Below are 23536 nucleotides of genomic sequence, written 5' to 3'. Positions count from 1 at the left end.
TTATCCCTTCCCCTTTTCCATCCCTCCCACACATATATTCCATTATCATATAAAACATATAATAATAAAATTCCCCCCTCCCTACACCTTAAGTTGATAAATATAAGGGAAACAATTAAAGGTCGCCATGAAATTTTCTGCCCCTGAGTTTGAGCGGGTGCCCTCTTGTGGCCGAGGGTCCCTTGAAAAAGAAAATATCATCTTCCACTTCGACACGTCCCTTGAGGTACTTAAATGTTTCGATCATGTCTCCCCTCTCCCTACGTTCCTCGAGAGTGTAGAGCTGCAATTTATTCAGTCTCTCTTCTTACGAGAGACCCTTGAGCCCCAAGATCATCCTGGTAGCCGTCCGCTAAACCGATTCAATTCTGCGCACATCTTTACTGTAATGTGGCCTCCAGAATTGCACACAGTACTCCAGATGAGGTCTCACCATGGCCCTGTACAACGGCATTATGACTTCAGGCTTTCGGCTGACGAAACTTCTATTGATACAACCCAATATCTGCCTTGCCTTAGATGAAGCCTTCTCCACTTGATTGGCAGTTTTCATGTCTGCACTGATGATTACTCCTAAATCTCATTCTGCTGAAGTCCTAGTTAAAGTTTCTCCGTTCAAGAAGTACGTCCTGCATGGATTTCCGCTTCCAAGGTGCATGACCCTACATTTCTTAGCATTGAAGCCTAGCTGCCAGGTTGAGGACCAACTTTCCAATGTAAGCAGGTCCTGCGCCATATAATTCTGTAAACTGCATTCACTTACTATATTACATAGTTTGGCGTCATCGGCGAATAGTGTTATTTTACCTTGAAGCCCTTGAGTCAGATCCCCTATGAATATGTTGAAAAGGAGTGGACCCAGGACCGAGCCCTGCGGCACTCCACTGGTCACCTCCGATGTTTTAGAGAGGGTACCATTAACCACCACGCTCTGAAGTCTGCCACTCAGCCAATCATTGACCCATGCAGTTAGTGTCTCTCCTAACCCCATCGATTCCATTTTGCTTAGCAGCCTGCGGCGTGGGACACTGTCAAAAGCTTTACTGAAGTCCAGGTACACGACGTCCAAAGACTCTCCCAAGTCCAACTTTCTTGTTACCCAGTCAAAGAAGCTGATGAGATTGAATTGGCAGGACCCACTCTTGGTGAATCCATGCTGACTGGGATCCCGAAGATTCCCTTCATTCAAGATCGTGTCCAATTTGCTTTTAATTAGTGTTTCCATGAGTTTGCACACTATTGATGTGAGACTCACCAGTCTATAATTCGCAGCCTCTGCCCTGCAACCCTTTTTATGCAAAGGAACAACATTAGCTAATTTCCAGTCCAGGGGAACTTTCCCCTTACTTAGGGAGAGATTGAATAGCTCAGCCAACGGTTTCGCCAGGACATCGCTCAATTCTCTGAGCACTCTTGGGTGCAAATTGTCTGGTCCCATGGCTTTGTTAAACTTGAGTCTTGCCAGTTCACTGTAAACTTCACCTGGTGTGAACTCAAAATTCTGAAATGGGTCTTCTGTGCTTTGTGTTGCCTTCAACTGCAGACCGTGTCCCGGTGCCTCACAGGTGAAGACTGAGCAGAAGTATTCATTCAGTAGTTCGGCTTTATCGGAATCTGCTTCCACGTAACTTCCGTCCGGTCTTCTAATGCGTACTATCCCGCCTGTGTTCCTTTTTCTGTCACTAATATACCTGAAGAAGGATTTGTCCCCCTTTTTAATGTTTTTTGCCAGAATTTCTTCCACTCGAAGTTTTGCCTCCCTAACTGCCATTTTAACCGCTGTAGACCTGGTCCTATATTCTACCTTTGCCTCTCTTTTCTCCGTGCGCTTGTAGGAGAGAAACGCTTTTTCTTCTCCTTAACTATAGTTTCATCAGACATATTTTCAAACAAGAAATCTTGGCATATTTCCTGTTGGAAAACATCTGTGAGATGGACGTCTATTTTGGACATTAATGCGCAGATATCCCTATTCTGACTTGGATGTGCTTTCGAAAATACCCCTCATAGTGTTATAGAATAGTTCTTAGGCAGATTTGCGCGTAAGTCATAATTACATAATACCAATTAACATCAACAATTGATCATTTAACTAATTAGCTTTTGCATGGATCTGGGATCTGCACCCAAATTTGAGCAATCTTTAAAGAATCCAGGGGTCAGTATCTGTGTACTATTGCTGAATATCACCCATCTGTGTGGCATTCCCTTTGTAATTCCCCCTCTGATCACTGTGTACTGTATAGATGCACCTTTTTGTCCAGTTTGTCTGTCATAACTAGATTGTAAGCTCTATCGAGCAGGGACTGTCTATTCCATATTTGATGTACAGAGCTCTTTATGCCTAGTAGCACTATAGAAATGATAAAAAGTAGTAGTATGCAAAACACGGAAGTCCCACATTTAACTTAAATGTTCAACAGACTGGCTGAATATTGGGGGCGATCATTTTTTCGAACAAGCCTTCGAGGACTGATTAGGAATGTGTTTTAAAGGTTTTCTATGCTATACCAATCAAAACTTTCTGCTGCGACTTTGCTGGCTGTTGCGTTTGCTCTAAAGTTTGTAAACAGGTTTTATAGTTTTGATCTGTTTTGTGAAAAAAAAAAACTTGTTTTCAATGAAAGGAGGCATGGCAAATAGTTGTGTAAAGTAATACAATCTTCTACAGTATGCTCAATGTTGCAGCCATGAGTCAGATCAATATAAAAGTTGCTATGTTGTCAAGGATAGGAAACAAGAATTCAGTGAACGTTCTGGTCTCTTTTTGAATTATGAGTTTATTAACTTGTTGACTGAGATTTAGCACTTACTTGTATGTTCTTTGGGAAGAGTGATGTATAACTTGCTTGGGATATAATTATATTACAACCAATGTCAAAGAAAAAGAATAAGAGGCAGCTCTGAAACAAAGCATTTCTAGTTAGGCACCCCAGTAACACAGCTGACAAACATATTCTACGAGGGGGGTTCTGAAAAGTTCTCAGCCCAAACAAGAAGGGAATGACGTGGAGCCATGAAATTTACAAGTTATTCCATATATTCACCCCTACGTTCAACACACTTGGCGCATTGTGTCTGAAGTTTCTGTAACCCTTTCAAAAAGACACTCTGATATCTGGTCATTGAAATACTGCTGCAATCATCTCCGAATTACTCAGAAACTATTGCCCTTTCAAATTCTTTGTAAGGTTTGGAAACAGAAAATAGTCAGATGGAGCAAGATCTTGTGAGTAGGGTGTATGGTCTATAAACTGAAGCCCAAACTGCGACAAAGCATCCAATTGTTTTGCCAGCCTTGTGAGCAGGTGCATTGTCTTGTAAAAAGAGAACTTTCCACAGCTTCCCTCTCCTTTTTTCTTAAAATGCCTCCTTTAACTGGCACAGTAAGATACACTAGTATTCTGCAGGGGGATTTCCTTGGGATCAGGAAGGTGTTGTAATGACTGACTATTTTCCAAGAGGCAAAACTGTTTGGACCCTTGAAAAATAGTCAGTCATTACAATAGCTTCCTGATCCCAAAACACTATAGCCTTGATCTTTCCTGCTGACTTTCTGACTTGAATTTCCTTGGCCTTGGAAAACCAGAGTGCCACCACTGCATGGACGGATGTTTTATCTCAGGATCATAGTGGTGTAACCATGTTTTATCTACATTTACTAGTTGTTCCAAAAAGTTGGCACTAGTTCACTGAAAATGCTGAAAAATCAACTTGGAAGTGTCTACTTGACATCGTTTCTTATCAGCATTCAACTATTTGTACACCTACTTGACTGACAACTTCTGCATACCCTGCTGCTCATGGATTATACACCCAAAAGTTCCCTTTTGGATATCTGTAGTATTTCAGCAATTGTTTTAGCTTATATTCACCAATCTGCCAAAATCAGGCTATGGACATGGTCAACAAGTTCAGGAGATGACAGCATTTAAGGCCTCCTGGACCATGTTTCATCTTTGGGCTCAAAGAGGCAGAATCTATAAACAGCATACTGATTGTAGGCAATAGTAGGTGTCCTACTACTGTCTAACCAGTCAATCGGAATGCAATGTTTCAAAAATCCCTGAGGCAGGCCACCTATACTGTAAGCATCTATCGCAGGTGCAAGGAGACGTGCTGGTACACTTAAGCGCACTTAAGTTCCCCCAGAAGTGGCATTGGGTGAGCTTAAGTTGGTCTAGGTATCTCCTTAGGGCCATGATAGATGCCTACAATGTAGGTCAGCAAAAGTTGAGGAGTCCTTCAATGGTGTCTTTGTAATTCATTGGTCATGGGTAGGAGAGTTAGGTAAAGAGCTATGTTTTTATTACTTTCCTAAAGTTGAGGAGTCCTTCAAGGATCTAGTTTGTGGAGGAAGTTGATTCTAGTGGTTCAGTATGAAGTGGGAGTAGGAATGTTGTTTGACAGTTTGCAGTTGAAAGGATCGACCAGGGGGTGTTTTGAAGCATATTTCATCCTGGGAACGGAGGGACCTGTTTGGCACGTATGGAGGAAGCTTGGTTGTTATGTATTCTGGTACCATTTTGTGCAAGGATTTGAACGCTAACATCAAGCCTTTGAAGATAAAATGTTTGGCTATGAGCTGATGATAGAGCCTGGGAGAAAGGGTCACGGGCATGGAGGTTTTTTAGAAGTCTGATTTGCATATGCTGTAGATGTTGTACATGCTGGAGATGTATGATCTTTGCTGTATTATAATGTCAACACCATATGCAACAAAACATTTAAATAGACAGCATAAGGTGTAAGTAAAGATGGAACATATATATAGATAGATAGAGTAATAGGATTTAGAAAATAAGAAGATTAATTTAAAGAAAATTGCACATGTGGAGCTGTGTAGATGTTATCTTAGCTAGGGTAGGAGTGAATAAACATGTCCTGCTATGTGTAGCTGGTACATTCCTTATGTTTGTGTAGCTAACAATTGATTGTTAACATCAATTAATTACAATTAACTGATTCATAAGCTAATTCATTTGCATTCAGATAGACATTTCAATGCTGAAACCTTGGTATCATATATAGAATCTTGGGGAAAATAGATAATAAGGGAGAAGGGAACATTTGGGGGAAGGGAGAGGGCGGTCATGTACTGGGATATATCTGAGTGTGGGAGCTTGGTTTCTGAGAGTGTGATAAAGCAAATCAGGATAGTTACATTTGTGAAGAGAAACAATAGGAGCCTATTGATCTGCAACTCTCCTATATTTACCCACAATGCACTAGACCCATGAATGTCCATTCTAAACTAACTAAACTAAACTAAACCTTAGGTTTGTATACCGCGCCATCTTCACAAGCATAGAGCTCAGCACGGTTTATAGGGTTAGGTTGAAAAGGAGCTACAATGAAGGGTTATAGGAAAGGAGCTAGGAAGATAAAGAGGGACAGGGTACCAAAGAGCGGGAGGTGTTAGATTTTTGAAAAGAGCCAAGTTTTCAGGTGTTTGCGGAAGGATTGGAGGGAGTTTGAAATTCTGAGCGGGGATGTAAGGTTGTTCCAGAGTTCTGTGGTTTTAAAGGGGAGGGATGTTCCTAGTTTTAACTACGCGGGATATACCTTTTGCAGAGGGGAATGATAGTTTCAATTTTTGGGAGGATTTAGTGGAATTAGGGTTAGAGGAGTTCCAGAAGAGTGGGATAATGGGAGAGAGGATGCCATGTAGGATCTTGAAAGCTAAACAGGCACATTTAAAGAGGACTCTGGAGTGAACTGGGAGCCAAGAAGTTGACCCTGTGGATCCACAGATGAAAATCCAAATCCAAACAAACATCTGTGAAGTCTAATTTTGCTGATATAGACTTTATGAAAATAAAATAGTCAATAAAACATCCACAACTTGATATACTGTAGAGCAGTGGTTCCCAACCCTGTCCTGGAGGAACACTAGGCCAATTGGGTTTTCAGGCTAGCCCTAATGAATATGCATGAAGCAAATTTGCATGCCTATCACTTCCATCATATGCAAATCTCTCTCATGCATATTCATTAGGGCTAGCCTGAAAACCCGATTGGCCTGGTGTTCCTCCAGGACAGGGTTGGGAATCACTGCTGTAGAGAACCCAACACTGACTGTGTTTTGATTTAAATCCACTGTAGATTGTCCTAATTTGAATTCATTTTAACATTTGCATATTTAATAAATATTCTTAAAGAGTCACACAAAAATGATTTCAGTTTTTACAAATGTTTGATCGTATTTAATTAAAAAAACATTCTAATTGAGAAAATGTTTGCCAATTTTAATTAAATTTTAAATGTATTTAATACAATATTCCAATTGCACATAAGATGACAGATATAAGAATACATTAAACAACAATCATATAAAGTTGTGCACTCACCTTTGCACATACAATTTATTGAATAGGATCAGTTACATGTGCAACTTAATTAGATAACAAGCTGCTAATTAGCATTAACAATTATTGTCAAGAATAAAAATTAACACTATTTGGTAGTAATTAGCAGTTTCACTTGCAATTGTCCCTACATAAGAACATAGGCCTAGGGGTTAGATTCACTAAGCAAACCAATCATGTACAAATCGGTTTGCGACCTGATTTTCCTCTGACCTGATTCACTAACCTCTCCTCCGATCCAATTCCTATCCGTGCATGCAAATGAGGGGAAATGGCATGCAAAGTAGGAAGGACGTGATTCACTGGTGATCTGAAAAACAAGCGGCTGGTGAGAACCAGTCGCCTGTGGAAAAACCCTGCTCTTAGCCCCGATCTCATGCTCTCTGCCCCAACTCTTATGCCCTTCCATGCAGTGCAAGCCTGTGGTTTTAACCTGCCCTTAAAAAAATGTGCTTTTTACAGAATATATAATTCTTCCTTTTTTATATATTCATCAAAATCCTGCCCCCCCCCGAGATGATGACACCCCTATGATAATGCATGATGCCGCCATCACTGCCTATTGCAGGAGGGATGCCAACTCCCTCCTGCCATCCAAGGAATGCCCTGTCTCTGGTCCCACCCTGCCCGCGTATCTTTAATGGAGCAAGAAGGGTACTCAATCTTTCCTGCTCCAATGACTGCCCACCCACACACATTAAAACACCCAAGTACTCACTAAGGAAGTCTCTGATTGGTTGAGGCATCTTAGGCCCTCCCAAGGGAGGAGCCCGAGGCACCTGAGCCAATCAGGGCATTATGCTTTACCCCGTGCATCACATGATGCACTGGGACGGGGCCTAAGGCCACAGACTCATCGCGAGAGGCATTGGAGCAGGAGGGATTGAGCACCCCTCCTGCTCAATTAAATGTACGGGGAGGAGACTGGGAATGGGAAGAGTGAGGGGATGTCCGGGGGGTGAAGGAGGGAGTTAGCTTGCCTTCTGCCATTTGGGTTTTTTTGGGGGTGAGCGAAACCGGGAATGGGACAGATGGCAGGAGGGAGTGGGAACCCTCTTGCCATAATTTTAAGCGGCGGGGCACATTTTTTGTGGGGTTCGTGGAGTGGGGACAGGGCACTTGTCGGGAGAAGAAGGGAGGTTTAATTTTTTAAAAAATTGGGCTGATATTTTGTGTGTGTAAAACATGCAAAATATCTGTCGGATTAAAAAAAAATTTAAAGCTGGCAGAAGCCCTGACAGCAGTGACAGGAGGCTGCTTCTCCTGTCACTACTGTCTGGGCTCTCCCCAGACTCAATCCGATCCGTGCAGTCAGTTGGGGGCGTGCCTCCGATCACCTCCATTTGCATGAAGATGGTTGGTGAATCGGTCGGCCTGCCTCCAATCACTCACGGATCGGACACGGATCAGGAGGTTAGTGAATCTAGGCATATATTCACTAAACTCACCGATCCGATCCATGGGTGATCTGTGGCCGAGTCTTCCAGGGCGACTGATTCTCTACGAGTCATCATACAAATTAATTTGATCGGAGGCATATCCCAAAGCAACCCCATGGATCACTGCTGAGCAATCCTAATGTATGCGCAGACCATCTTCTTCATACAAGCGAGGTCAAAACAAGGGGGGGGGGCTTTAATGGAATAGAACACGCTTTAGCCAGAGCTATATGCAGCCAGGAACAGAAAACGCTTTTAACCCATGGGTTAAAACCACGGGTTCGCATTGCAGGGAAGTGCGGCAGAAAGCAGGAGAGTCGGCAGGGACAGGGCGGCAGAGAGCAGGAGAGTCAGCAGAGCTTGCCTTTTTGTGCTTTTGGCATAAGGGAGATGTGTCAAATGCTCCTGCCTGGCTTTTAAGATCATTCATGGCATCCTATCTCCCTTAATCCCACTATCTTATAACTCCTCAAATCCTGACTCTACCAGACCCGCCCATAGGAATAAATTATCCTTAACCTCTCTACATGGTATTCGCTATTCAGGCAAACTGGGAAAATCCCTTCTCTTCAGAATCACAGGTCTTTGGAACGACCTTACTACCCCGCTGCGGAACCTGGGCTCCCTTCAATTATTCCGCAAGCAACTGAAAACCTGGCTTTTCACTAAAATGTAATTCTATCCCCCCTTACTCTTCTCTTCTATATATAAGTTCATGTAAACCTTTTTTTTCCTTCTCTTCCTATATTTTAAGTTCTTGTAAACCGTGCCGAGCTCCACAACATCCGTGGAGATGATGCGGTATATAAACTTAAGGTTTAGTTTAGTTTAGTGTTTAAATTGGTTTTATTTTTTTTTTTGATACTGGGATTTTAGGGCGGCAGGGATGGGATTTCAGAGTGGCAGAGAGCGGGACAGTCAGCAAGACACGAGTGACTGGTCCTCAGCAGTCGCTTTTTTTGGATCAGCCAGCCCAATCAGCATTCCTTCGTTGGTTTAGTGAATCTCTGAATTCCTACTTTGTATGCCCTTTCCCCTCATTTGCATGTGCAGATCGGATCGGGTGTCGATTGGATTGGCCAGAAGGTTACTGAGTCGGGTCAGGGTCGGAGAAGGCTCATAAAGCTTAGTAAATCTGGGCAATAGTTTGAAGTTTATTTTAATTTGATATACCGCCTATCATAAAAATAGCCATACTGGGTCAGACCAATGGTCCATCTAGCCTGGTATCCTGTTTACAACAGTGGTCAACACAGGTCACTGTACCTGGTAGAAACCTAAATAATAGCAACATCCCATTCTACTAATCCTAGGACAGTGGCTTTCCCATGTCTGTCTCAATAGTTGGTATTCTTGGAGGCGTTACAGGACTATTTGGAATCCAGGGAACATCCTATACTGGTACCCACTTCATTTTTGCTTGATTTAATGGAGATTGCCATGAAGTGGAATTATTTTATTTTTGATGGTAAATTTTACCGGCAACGAGGAAGCGTGACTATGGGGGCTGCATTCGCGCCCTCCATAGCCAATCTATTCATGGCTTCAAAAATGTGAAACAGTGGTGCAGGTTTATAGATGACATTTTTTTCATTTGGGATGATATTGAACACAGCCTTTTGGACTTTGTGAATTTTTTGAACACCTGCCATTTTTCAATTAAATTTGATATTACTTACCATGCTACTGAATTGCATTTCTTGGATGTGAAAATCAATTGGTGAGATCAAGGTTTTCACACTACAGTTTTCAAAGAAAACCCCAAACCAGACCATAATTCTTTGCTCCATTATTCCAGCATGCACCCGGGGGGCTTTGAAAAATAGCTTTCTTGTGTCTCAGTTTCTTCGTTACAGAAGAATTTGTGACACTGTTCAAGAGTATGACACGCAAGCAAAACTATTGACGTGCAGGTTCACGGAGCAGGCTTATACCAGAAGAATTGTGAAGAAGGCGGAGAAAAGAGCTCGCTGTAACTCTAGGGAACAGTTGTTGACATATAGGAGACAACAGGAGCAGGAGCAGTCTGTGGTTTGTGTGCTTCGTTTTTCTCAGATGTCCTCAGTTATTAAACAGAGTGTTAAGAAATATTAGCCAATTTCACAAACGCACCACAAATTGAAAGATGTTCCAGAGGTTGTGATAGGCCTGAGCACACTTCAGGGTTTCAAGGAAGGTTTAGATAGGTTCCTAAAGGATGAGGGGATTGAGGGTTACAGATAGATGTAGAGGTAGGTTACAGAAATGGTCAGGAACCACTTCACAGGTCACAGACCTGATGGGCCGCCGCGGGAGCGGACCGCTGGGCGCGATGGACCTCTGGTCTGACCCAGTGGTGGCAACTTCTTATGTTCTTATGTTCTTACCGTGCATGGTGGCTTACAGCAGGGACTGGAACCTGAATGACAAATTGTGCAAAGCTGATATATGGACTGATCAATGCAGGGGGCCTGTGGACTACAAATGTGCACTACAAATGCAATCAATGAGTGATGTGTGATGTCATGTTGGAAGGGATGGTGATTGAAATTCCTTACTGAAGGGAAGTTACATTGAAGAGATCCACCACATGTGCATCTGTATGGGTGGTATATGTTTTGATATGCCCCTGTCAGCTATGTTACATTGGCCACACCTCTAGAGCCTTTAAAAGTCGGCTTTTGGAACACAGTACAATATTTCTCATCAAAATGTAATGGATGTTTTAACAAAGACTTGCAAGCAAGTTAAGCACAGATTTGAAGATTTTAAATGTGCAGTGATAGACTCCTTGGTTCCTCTGTTGTGCAAGGGAGATTTGAAGAAAAAAACTTTACCAAACTGACAATGTTTGATATTCTTTTTACAAACCGTGTGACCATTGGGTCTTAATCAGAGAGTGGAGTGGCAAGTATTTTTTAAAGGTGAAAATCATTTACATTGTTGCTTTTTCTTTTTTGTTCTTTTTTGATGTTTTGATTTTCTCCAATCAATTGTGTTTGATAAGAGCTGAGCTGAGTGCTGATTGGTTGATTCAGACCAGAAATGAGATCTGTGTTGGAGGAAGGGCTTTAAGTACTCTTGTCTGTTTCCTTTCTTCTGGGGCTGGTCTCAGCTGGCTGCATTTTTTAAGGCTGTATTGTTTGTTCCCCTGATGAGCATTGGTGAAACAAGGTCGCTTGTTGGGAAGATCGAAGACGTGACAGCATTGGAACTCATGTCGTCTTTTGCCAGCTAAGTCTTTGAATGTGCCTCTGGGTGACTTTGCCCTTTTCTAAACCTGATCTGTGCTGTGAGGGAGTTTTTTTTTGCCGATGAACATATCAAAAACAGTTTTGATTTGTACCTTTTGGTTTTATATTGCTACATTAATCTGAGGCTTTTTCTCCCTCTTTTGGGGTGCATGCTGGGTTTGAAAAGGGGGGTACCTTGGTGCTGCAATCACACAACATTTTAACTCATTATATTCTCTAAACCCCTCATGCAAATTCCAGAGCGCAAAAGTAGGTCTGGACCCGGGAGAGGCACAAGTATGTCAGAGACATGCTCAGCAGTTATGTGTGTGGGTTATAAAATGTTCCTAACTCCCTATAGTTAGATGTAGGTATTTACATCAAATATTATTAGTATATATGGTCACTAAAGGTATATCTTCATGGATACTTTCTAAAGTTTATAAACCTCATTAGTATCAGCTGCATGAAAACAAACTTTCTTCCATACAGACGAATGACACGCTGAGATTGATAGTGCAATTTTCTTTATTAACTCATGTAGTATAAATACTCATCTCAGTCTACGCGGGTGGTGACATCAGCCATTTGGTTGAAATAAGTGCTTATGCTTAAACACTGGATATTACTAAACAACGGTAGAGGTTTCTATCGTGGGCCGGTGAGTTAAATATCCCGACGCTCGTAGAATTCCTATGAACATTGGGGCAATTAATTTGCCAGCCCGCAGTACAAACCTCTACCGCCGTTTAGTAAAAGGAGCACAAAGTTTTGTGTATAAATAAGGATTTCAAAAAAATAAACCAGGCTATTTCCAGGACATTACATTTACATTCATTTCCATAAAAACATCATCTAGTAAGTAACACATTTTTGAAACAAAGAAGTCTATCATAATTTGCAAAATATTTGTAGTTAGTTGATTATCTTATAAAATCAGAGTAGGTGAAATTGTGTGCACACAATTTAGGGGTCGTTTTACTAAACTGTGGTAAGTGTGTGCTTTCTTTAGGTTTAAAAGGCAAACAGAGAGATATGCTCTGGTGTCCCATGATAAATGTTCACTTTAGGGCTGATTCTGTAAACTGGCATCCTGATTGTAGGCAGCAGTAGGTGTCTGACAGCCAATCAGGATGCATGTTTTTTTTTAAAAAAAAAGCCTCCCGAGGAAGGACGCATATACTGCAGGCATTTGCTGTGAGTCTAGGGAGATACATAGAAACACTTAAGCTCGCCCAAGGCTGGGCATGGGCATAGTTTCACCTGGAAATGGCCTTGGGTGAGTTTAAGTGTCCCTACGTATCTCCCTAGAGCTGTTGCAGAAGCCTAAAATGTAGTCCTGCAAAATGCTGGCTTACATTTCATCCTAAAAGTAGACTTTGCTGCCAGCTCAACTGATCACGGCAAGGAAATCCCCGATCAGCTGAGCCAGCAGGACTTCCCAAAGCTGTGGCTTTGGGGAGTTCTGCGGGCTCAGCTGATCAGGTGGAAAATACCCCTGCTGCAATCAGCTGTCCATGCAGCAGCAGAGGAACCCCACACATATATCCGCGTGGCAGGAGGAATGCCCACTCCCTCTTGTCTAACACCCCGACACATCCTCTGTGGCTTCAGAGAGTCCTGCTGGCTCAGCTGATCGGGGATTTCCTTGCTACGCTCAGCTCATGCCAAGGGATCCCTTGGCAAAGCTAGGCAATTCTCTAACTGGCATCGGTGACATGGGTACCAGTAAGAGAATGGGGGGGGGGGGATAAGGCATCTATTCTTTAAGACAGACACAATTCCATATAGGATGCTGGTGTGCAATTTTCTGCCACTTCTTAGGCAGCTACTGAGACCAGCGTCCTATGCAGAATCAGCCTGTGTGCCATGTGCATTCAAAAAAAATAATTTTTTATTTTTCTGGAAAGGGGTGTGTCTGAGGACGTGGAGTAGGCATGACAGCATGAATTAGAATGTGGGACATTGCTCTGCACTAATAGGGCTATTGTGGGGGCCCTTACCACCTACAAAATAGGAGGTAGTAGAGACTCATGTATTAATATTTTTAATAGCCACATGCTAATAGTGAAATTAGCACATGGTCATTAATTCAGAAAATGGAAAAAATAAGTCATTTTCTAGCCACAGGAAAACGGCCTTAGCATGTGGGAAAGACCTTCATAAGTGTTGTGCTAAGGCTAGAATATAAGAATATAAGAATAGCCTTATTGGGTCAGACCTATGGTCTATCAAGACCAGTAGCTCATTCTCAATCCAGGTCACTAGTACCTGGCCAAAACACAAAGGGTAGCAACATTGTATGCTACTGATTCCGGGCAAGCAGAGGCTTCCCCCATCTTATATAATAAAACCCTAGCCGCGCATGCGCACTCTTACCGGCGTGTTCCCTGACCGTATGTCCGTGGCCGGCAAGAGTGTGCATGCGAGCTTACAACGGCCCCACATTCACGGTCTGGCTGGTTCACGGTGTTTCGATCCTGAACATTGGATGGCTGAATGGAGGGCGCCTGCTTGGATTTAAGAGCAACTGAAAGGCAAAGGTTTTCTTCACAATTTGCAAACGGCCGAAAAACGCCATGACTCTGATTCAAATACCGGTAAAGCTGACTGACGTGCAGACTCTCCCATCTCTTCCTGACGTCTGACCGGCTGACTTAGTCCTTTGCCACCCCCACTTCCCTTCCCGCGGTCCCGACTCCAAACCTGCTGACTCCAGCAGCGTCCGCAGCACTCTACAAACGCTGCTTTGGGGCTTTCTACTGTCCTGATTTGCTCTGCTGTGTCTCTGATGATGTCATCAGGGATGTGCCAGAGTAAATCAGGGCAGTAGAAGGCCCTGAAGCAGTGTGTGTAGAGTGCTGCAGATGCTGCTGGAATCAGCAGGTTATTCGGGACCGTGGGAAGGGAAGGGGGGCGGTAAGGGACTAAGGGAGCCGGCCAAATCGCGGGAAGGGAAAGGGGGGTAGGGGAAATGCTGCTGCTGCACAGGGAAGTGGTGTGGGGGGGGAGGTAAATGGAGGGGGAGGGAATGCTGCTGCTGTGGATGCTGCACAGGGAAGTGGGGGGGGTTGAAATGCTGCTGCTGCACAGGGAAGTAGGGTGGGAGAAATGCTGCTGCACAGGGAAATGTAGGGGGAGGGAATGCTGCTGTGGCTGCTGCACAGGGAAGTGGGGGGAGAGAAATGCTGCTGCATAGAAGGCAGAGAGAGAGACAGATAGATAGAAATAAAGACAGACAGCGGGAGGAAGGGAGACAGAAAGAAAAGAAGAAAGACACAGGGCAGGGAGAGACACAGAAAGACAGACAAACAAAGGGGGCCAGGGAGAGAGACAGACAGAAAGAAAGACAGCGGGAGAGATTGAGAGACAGAAATAAAGACAGACAGACATATATTCTAGCACCCGTTAATGTAACGGGCTAAAATACTAGTATCTTAATAATAGACTATGGACTTTTCCTCTAGGACTCCTTAGGACGCAGCATTACAGTGCCAAACTTTAGGCAGCTTTTGAGAATTAACCCTGTAAGGGTCAAATTTCCAGGATCTGAGCCAAGGCACACCAATATCCATAGCTTCTACACTACACTGGGCATGGAGGCAATGAACCAAATAGGATGTAATGGTTATTACTATTAATTTTTTCTTGCAACTCTCTTCTCTACCTGATTGTTCGATTAAGGTATTTTTAAGACAATAAATTCATTAGCATTTTGGGGAGTCATCCCAGAAAATTAGTTTAGGCTTAGGGATTTAGGCTTAGGTTTAGGGATTTAAATAAATATGATTATTTGAACTACGGTACTCATATTTCAGTTTATATTCTTTTTGTTTTGAAGAGTTTTTACAGTATTAAAATCATTACTATCACTAAAGATAAGGATAGAAATTTAATCTAAGCATGATATCAAAATGTAACAATAGGTTTTTTGCAGAACGATTTGCTTAGTAAAAATTAGAGGGCAAGGACAGAACATTGAACTAGGAAGAACCAATTAATCTACTGAAAAAATAAAGCAGCACAATCAAATTTTACAACTCTGCTTGGAGAGTATTATATTGATGCATATTCTGCAATAATCCTGAGCTACACTAGATGTAGTAAACATTAATGTTTTGATGAAATACTCAACAGAATATTGTTGTCTAGTAATTTAAAAGAAAGATGCATCAATATTTGCTGCTATGAATAATAATAATTCCCCAAGCATGCAAGGAAAATGATAGTAACATTTTAGCAGAAAATATAAAGTCATGAGGCAAAGCAGTTTTGTAACACATAAAAAGTTGACACAGATAAAATTTATAAACAATTATTAAATGAGAAATAAAAGGAAGCATGCTATAATTGATTAAGGGCATGTATATGTAATTGTTTTTGCTGAATGGTTATTGAACTTTATCCCATAAGGGATTACATTTCAATACGCTGAAAGATGTGCAGAATAGGAACCGCTCTAAATGACCTCAGAATAGCTGCTAAAGAAATAAAGCCTTAAAAACATCATCTGAAGCCATAGAATAATAGGAGTCCTTTTACTAAAGCCACAGCAAAAGTGGTCTTAGCACACTGCTTACATGTGGCTCTCTTATACACTAAGGCCACTGTGCTATGGCTGGAAAATGGCTGACTTTCCCATTTTCCTAGTTTATGGCCATGTGCTAATCTTACCATTTGCACATGGCCATTAAACAACGTTACCGTGAGAGCCCCGTACTGAAACCTATTGACATCTAACTAGTAGGCGCTGCTACACGCAGTTGTCAATCAACGACTAGACATTGTGAAGATATCCCTGCTCAAGCTAACGTGATAATAAAAATAATGTTTTTTAATTGGATTTTAATGACATGGTCAATTGCTATTCCATTTAAACAAACTAAAACCAATTAAGTTGCTCGCGTAACTAAGTTAGGCATTACTAGGTGTCCATGACTAGGGTGCTTAGCGGTGCCTAACTTAGGCATCGTTTATAGAATCAGGCCTTCAGGGTCCATGTGCTAACACCATGCTGATCAATTAGTGCATGGCAATGCCTCATGCGCTAAGGGACATATTCTATAAAGGATGCCCTAAGTTAGGTGCCTGAATTGGTATCTACATTAATTACCTAAATACTCATATTTGGGGAAAAAAAAACCACATTAATTGGATGATAGTCGCCTACCCGATTCTATTGAAGGTAGGTGCCTATCGCTTCGTGCTTAGCAGTGCCTAATGCCTAAATAGGCATGTTTGTGGGTAGAGACAGAGAGAGGCACTGTTATGTGGAGTTCTGAAAAGAACTTAGGTGACTGCAATGTAGGTCAGAAAACCCTGGACTTTATTGCCTGCGCCTAAGTTTTGTGATAAGTGCCATAAGGTGCAATTCTATAAATGCTGCCTATGCGTGACATGCAGCCGGCATCTTTTCTTTCAAGGTGTCTGCCAATGTAGGCACCATTTATAGAATCTGGCCCTGATTAGCGCTGTCAAACCCACTTGCACACAGGGAAATTTACCTGGTAGTGCACACCCTGCGGTATGCCCTTTTAATTTGCGGTATATACGCCCAAGGGTTTACCACAGTTTAGTAAAGGGACCTCATAATGTCAAAGCAATTGAAAGGGTAATTATTTAGAAATGATTGCTAACCTGTCTTAAAACTGTTTGTTATCAACTAGAACAAATCGAGGTATCCTTTTATCGGACTGTGGTAAGAAGTGGCCTTAGAGCAGGGGTAGGCAATTCGGTCCTTGAGAGTCAGAGCCAGGTCAGGTTTTCAGGATATCCACAATAAATATGCATGAGATATATTTGCATTTCAAGGAGGCAGTGTATGCAAATCCATCTCATACATTTTCATTGTGGATATCCTGAACACCTGACCTGGCTCTGATTCGGTCTATCCAATATAATTTTCAAGGAGGGAAGTGATATAGGGACTTATATACTGCCTTTTTTGTAGTTTTACAACCACATTCAATTCAAAGCAATTTATATTCAGGTACTTCAAGCATTTTCCCTATCTGTCCTGGTGGGCTCCTAAACTGTCTAATGTACCTGGGGCAGTGGAAGATTACCGTATTTTCATGCATATAACGCGCGCGTTATACACGATTTTACAAACCGAGTATAACCATGTGCGTTATATGTTTGAGCGCGTTATACAATTTTTTTTTTCTCATTGTGATCAGGCATCCCCCCTGCGAACCGGTATCCTCCCCCCGCTCGCGTCCCCCCCCTCCCCCGCACCGCAAAGACATTGCTTACCCGATTGGGCACCGGCACCAGCACCAATGCACAGGACGTGCCAGTGCCAGTGCCCGAAGATCCTCCCTCATCTGGGCTGGGCTGGGCAGTGTGAGGGAGATCCTCCCTCTTCCCTGTGCTGGGCTGGTCTGGGCTTTGAGCATTTACGCATGCTCAAAGCATTTTGGTCTCGCTCTCTCCGAGATTCTCAGATTCAGAATCTCGAAGAGAGCGAGACCAGAAGGCTTTGAGCATGCGCAAATGCTCAAAGCCCAGACCAGCCCAGCACAGGGAAGAGGGAGGATCTCCCTCGCACCGCCCAGCCCAGCCCAGGCGAGGGAGGATCTTCAGGCACTGGCACTGGCACGTCCTGTGCATTGGCGCTGGTGCTGGTGCCCAATCGGGTAAGCGATGTCTTTGCGGTGCAGGGGGGGATGAAGGATCGCAGGAGGAGGGGGGGTGACGCAAGCAGGGGGGGAAGGATGCCGGTTCGCAAGCCAGAAGAGGGAGTAGGCGGGGGTGGCGGGAGGAGGTTATAGCAGCATGCGCAGTATACATGTGTGCATGCTATATAGATTTTTTTTTTTACAGCAATGCTTTGTTCCCGCGCACTATATGCGTATGCATGATATACACGTATGCGCGTTATATGCGTGAAAATACAGTAAGTGACTTGCCCAAAGTCACAGGGAGCAGTGTGGGATTTGAACCCACAACCACAGGGTGCCAAGGCTGTAGCTCCAACCATAGTACCACACTCTCCTTCTGAATCAGCACCCCAAATAACCCCAGGAACAAGTCAAAAACCCAAGGCACTAATAATTTTTTGTTGTTTGTTGGCCTGCTATTGATTGTTAACACCTAATTAACTCCCGTTTTATCAAGCTACACTAGAGGTTTTTAGTACGAGGCGGCGCGGTAAATGATCTGACGCACATACAATTCCTATATGCGTCTGAGCACTTACCACACCAGCCTGCACTTACAACCTCTAGGGCAGCTTGATAAAAGAAGCCCTAATCAGCTAACACATGAATTTGCAATTCATGCCTACATTTGTGCACTGCCTTTTGCCGGGTGCTTCTCCCTGCGTCCTGATGTTGTGCTTTTGTGCTTGCAAATTTAATGGTTCCCGATGAAGGATATTTCTCCGAAACGGAAGCTCAGTTGAACCCTTTACTTTGAAGCAGCCTTTCTTTTTTTTTTTTTGCTACATGCAGTTCCTGTCGGGCTTGTTTGTCCCGCCTTGCTTTGGGAGTTCTGACATCTCGTACTGAGCCCCGATTGAGATAAGTGATTTTTTTTTTATGTTTATGCAGTTCCTCTGTTGGGCTGATTGTGTTGGGGCAACTTTGGAGCTATTTTTATTATTATTATTTTGAGTAACACTGGTGTTATTATATACTTTTTACACTGTATGATTGATGACCACACAATGAGGTTTTTCTATGATGGTGTGATGTGTTGGGTGGGTGTCCTCACACGGATTGTAATATTGAACGATTCATCGTTTTATTTGATCACAATCCACTCTGAGATCCTCATATCACATTAATTATTAATTTTTCTTCTTGGTTATTTGCTAGCTCCGACGCTGCTCCCCACACTCTGTCTCTCAGTGACACTATTGGGACTTTTTCTCTACATTTGTGCACCCAGCATATATGTTCAGTTCACGTATTTAGCTCATGACTTCCTTTAATGAAAACAGGCATTAGTTCATCCAAAAATAATATTTGACTGTTCAAAGGGGACAATTTTCATATTACTCACCTGAATGAGAGCTTATGGGCACTTTGCACCAATGTATCTTCTGCCTAATTTTCAACAGGAATCCATGCAAATGCTTGCTATATGAAAACAACTACAAGTACAAAGTACCCATAGATCTTCCATTTAGTTTCATTTTTCTAGCTAATGTTTAAGGGAAGAAAATAAATATGTATTTTCCATTTTGCAAACTGCTGTATATGCAAAGTACCATTATATTTTTTTTCAGCTTTTTTTTTTTTTAGGCAAATGTCCATGACAAATAGTACATGCAATTTTTTAAATTCAGTCTTTGAGGATTATTTGTTAGTCCCACACTTAACATGACCCCTGGAACCTCTGAGCTCAGTGTAGTGGAAAGTAGGCAGTAGAACCCTGCTTGTACTTCTTAGCAGTTCCAAGAAGGACAATTTTCGGACAATTAACCCAAGTAAATGGCTTTGGAAAGTGGCCTTATAATACTTTGGAACAATAATGAGAGATGGGGCTTGATGGAAAGAATGTTCAAAGAAAGGATAGCTGCAATTTAACTGAGCACATCATTAGCTGTTTTAATTATTTGGTTCCAGGGGAAATTGATTTGCGTTGAATGTGGAGCTCATGCTGCTAAATAAAGAAATGTAATTTTAGCTTGTGTAACTTAGAATCAGCAGATGACACTGTCTGTTAATTTTTTTTTTGAACTTTTCAAAAACTAAAAGCTTTTCTTGTTTTCTCTGCATCAAACAGGAGAATGTGTATATGTACTTATAAACACTGCCTTGTTGTTTCATCAGATAAATGATCATATAATGCAAAATAATGAAAGTTACTGATTTTTGATTAAACTTGATACATTTAGAACAACATGATCAATCATGGTTAGCAGTTCTAATAAGCACCTTCAGGAAACTAAGGAGCCATGTTACAAAGCTGCTATAAGCAGTAATGCAAGCTTACCACAGCTTAAAAATGGAATACTGTGAACTATGATGAGGTCTCCCGTGGTAATTTTTAAATGTACACTTGCAAACCATATGCTAAAATATTTAAATTTTTTCTTTCCTGGAGGGGCATAACTGGGTGTGGAGAGTGGGTGTGTCTAGGCTCTGATTCTATAAATGATGCCTAGCTCCTAGGCACTGTTGAGTGTGGTTGACAATCATCCACTAAGTACCATTTATAGCAGGGGTGTCCAACCTTTTGGCTTCCCTGGGCTGCATTGGCCGAAAAAATGTTTCTGGGGCCGTATAAATGTGCAAACACTGCAGCAAGACAGAGGAGGGAGCCGGCAAGATGGTAAACACCCAGGGGCAGCAGAGGAAAACACTGCATCGCCCTCGACCGGGGCTGCACAAAGTACTTCACGGGGCCACATGCAGCCCTCAGGCGACAGGTTGGACACCCCTGATTTATAGAATTGCACTTAGCGGTGTCTAAGTGTTCTTAGGCACCAGTGAAAACCTTGGTTAAATTGTCAATTAGGCAAGAGTTTTCTTGGCCTAAATGAGTGCACTAAGTGAAATCATACCCAAAATCTGCCCCAAATCTGCCCGTAACCATGTCTACTTGCTGGTAGAGGCCTTGGTGTAGACGAGAGAGTTGTATGGGGATAGAAATCTCCTCTATCCCCGCCCATCCCCACCAGAATCTTCTCCATCCCTGCCCGAATCTCCTTCATCCCCACCCATCCCTGCAAGGAATCTGCTCCATTCCCACCCATCCCCATAAAAAGTAATTACTTCTGACAGTTTTGATTTCACCCCACCTGACCCCCATAAAAAGAAGTAATTACTTTTGACAGTTTTGATTTAGTTTTGAGTTTTACAGAAAACTCAAAACAAAATCAAACATCTGCCATAACAGGCACAAAACCAATACCCCTTCCCCTCCCATTCCCCAATCTCAAACCAAGAGGCTGACAACCAAGGAAGAGGACAATAACAGGTCAGTGATATGAGGTAATTACGTCTTAAGTTCATGCAGGAATAGAGGTCTATCAACAGTATGCACTTCTAGCTGTGATCATCTATCCTCAAGAACACGCTCAACCGATAAAAAAGACTGCTCGGATGATGTGCTGGCAGCAGGCACTCCAATGATTCATCTGTCAACTTCAGAAGGATTTCTCCACTTTCTAGATTTTGACTTCCAATAAGACAAGGTATCATCTGGGATTTTGTCAGAAGAAATCATGTATGCATCCACCTGAGAAAAGCAGATTGTATTATTTAGAATGTGAAGGTGTAACTAGCAAGTAATATTGTCATATGATAAAATATTGAACTAACTAAAGAAAGAAAATATATATATACCTCAGGCATATTTGAAGAAGTTGAGGAATAGAATTCTCCCAAGAAAGTTTCTTCTAGTTTTATTTTCTTATTGGGTTGCAGCAAGACAGATGAGTCATCTTGAGTGCCTGATGCTGGCAGCCTATCCACCATCTCTTTCAAGTTAGACAGTGCCTGTACATATTCTGTTGTGGCTAATGTTCTGAAATTACATTTAAACCGTGGATCCAGCAAAGCAGCAGTACAATGTAACTGATGAACTGTAAAGTATTTATCCAGATGGATTTTCATCTGTAAGATGATGCAACTGTCAGACGCTTTTGCAGTGAAGTGCTTTGGCAGCTTTATTTTTGTGCGTAATACCAGATGCAGTGAGGGGCTCTTGTCAGTTGAGAGGCAGTTGGGGGCAAATTTTGTAAAGGACGTCTAACTTTAGGCATCCACAATGTTTGTTTATTTGGTTTTACTTATAACCCGCTTTTACAGAGCGGTTGAAAATTTAACATATACAATACAAATAATACACATTTAAAACACAAACGAATAAGCGACTAGCGCTTATACCTGTACAGAACCTCCATAGAATCATACTGCCTCCATTCCCATACTGTAGTTCATATTATAAAACAGGTGTCTCTTCAATAACTTCTTAAAGACACCAAGGTTAATGTGCTGCAGTATATACATAACTCATAAATTATTTATGGTCTGGATCTTAACTCAATCTTTGCAATGTTATGTTGTTTTTCAAGACGCCTCAGCCCCACCACTCCACCGCAGAAAGTTATATTCAAATCGCGGGAAGCTTCTGGTGGAACTTCATCATTGGCTGTCTTTGATTTGCCACAAAAATATTTTTTAAAAAACTTTTTAATTTTTCATTAAACCCTCCGAGGGGTTTGAATGAACAGGAACAAAGATTTATCTTTTGGTTGAATACGGTAGAGCCCGATGGGCTGAATAGTATGATCGAGTGGAATTCCCTGGTATGAGTGAGTTTTTCGGATCTGGCCAATGGACAGCGAGGGGGGCGGATACTTTATAACAGCTGAATGGTATTTAATTGATGTTCCAGGACGCCGCCGCCATCTTTTGCTCTTTAAATTTTTGGAGTCGGATGACGGCGGCGCACCTTGGTAAGACAGATGCATTTCTGTATTAATAAGAGTATTTAGGACAAGGGAGGGGGTGGTTTATAAATGTAGATAACGGCTCCTTCTCTGTACATATATATTTATTTGTTTTACAGGGAGACCCTTGAAAAAGCACGATATACGTGCGAAACATGTCGGGTCTGGCTCCCTTGGTTGGCTGAGATAAGTATTATCCGTGGAGGATTTCACTTTCTAATCCAATGCAATTGAGATATTTATTATCTATATATAAGAATAATTAAGAGTAAATGAAAAATTAAAAAGTTTTTAAAAAAATATTTTTGTGGCAAATCAAAGACAGCCAATGATGAAGTTCCACCAGAAGCTTCCCGCGATCTGAATATAACTTTCTGCGGTGGAGTGGTGGGGCTGAGGCGTCTTGAAAAACAACATAACATTGCAAAGATTGAGTTAAGATCCAGACCATAAATAATTTATGAGTTATTGTTTATTGGTGTTGGCTGGATGAATTTATTTGTTAAGGCCAAATATAATAGAGGCAGTATATACATAGGCACATGATTCCATGTGGACGTCCATTGACTTAGGCATCCAAATAAAGTGGTTAATAAACTCAATTAAGGACTTTAACATGCATTAATTGGAACTTAGACGTCTAAATGCTGGACACAATTCTCAAAGTATACATCCACAATTTTGTGAATGCCCATCAGAAAAAGCCGCACCTAATAGAATAGGCGTGTGCGTGGCATGGGCGTGGCTTCAAAATAGATGTCCATTTACAGAATTGCATGCCTCCCAGCATCCTAGCATGTCTACTTAGCACATAAAATGTAGCCATTGCAAAACCAGGTCTACTTTTGGGCGTGAGGTGGACGCAAGTTTGGTGGACATGACTTAGGCATCCCTTAAGTTTTCCAGAGGCATCCACATATAGGTAAATGGGGTTTTATTTCTTGGGGTAAAGAGGACTCCAGTTTGATATAAAGGTCAAAAGATGTTTAATAATGCATTACTTTAGCAAAGCACATGCAGAAATATATATATTGCATACTAAACCTTCTATTTTTTTTGGGGGGAGGGGTAAAGAGCACTCCTCGATAATCTACAAGGGCTGACATTGAG

The sequence above is a fragment of the Geotrypetes seraphini genome, chromosome 2, assembly GCF_902459505.1.
Source record: "Geotrypetes seraphini chromosome 2, aGeoSer1.1, whole genome shotgun sequence".
Taxonomy (NCBI): Eukaryota; Metazoa; Chordata; class Amphibia; order Gymnophiona; family Dermophiidae; genus Geotrypetes; species Geotrypetes seraphini.
This window is presented reverse-complemented; position numbering follows the sequence as displayed.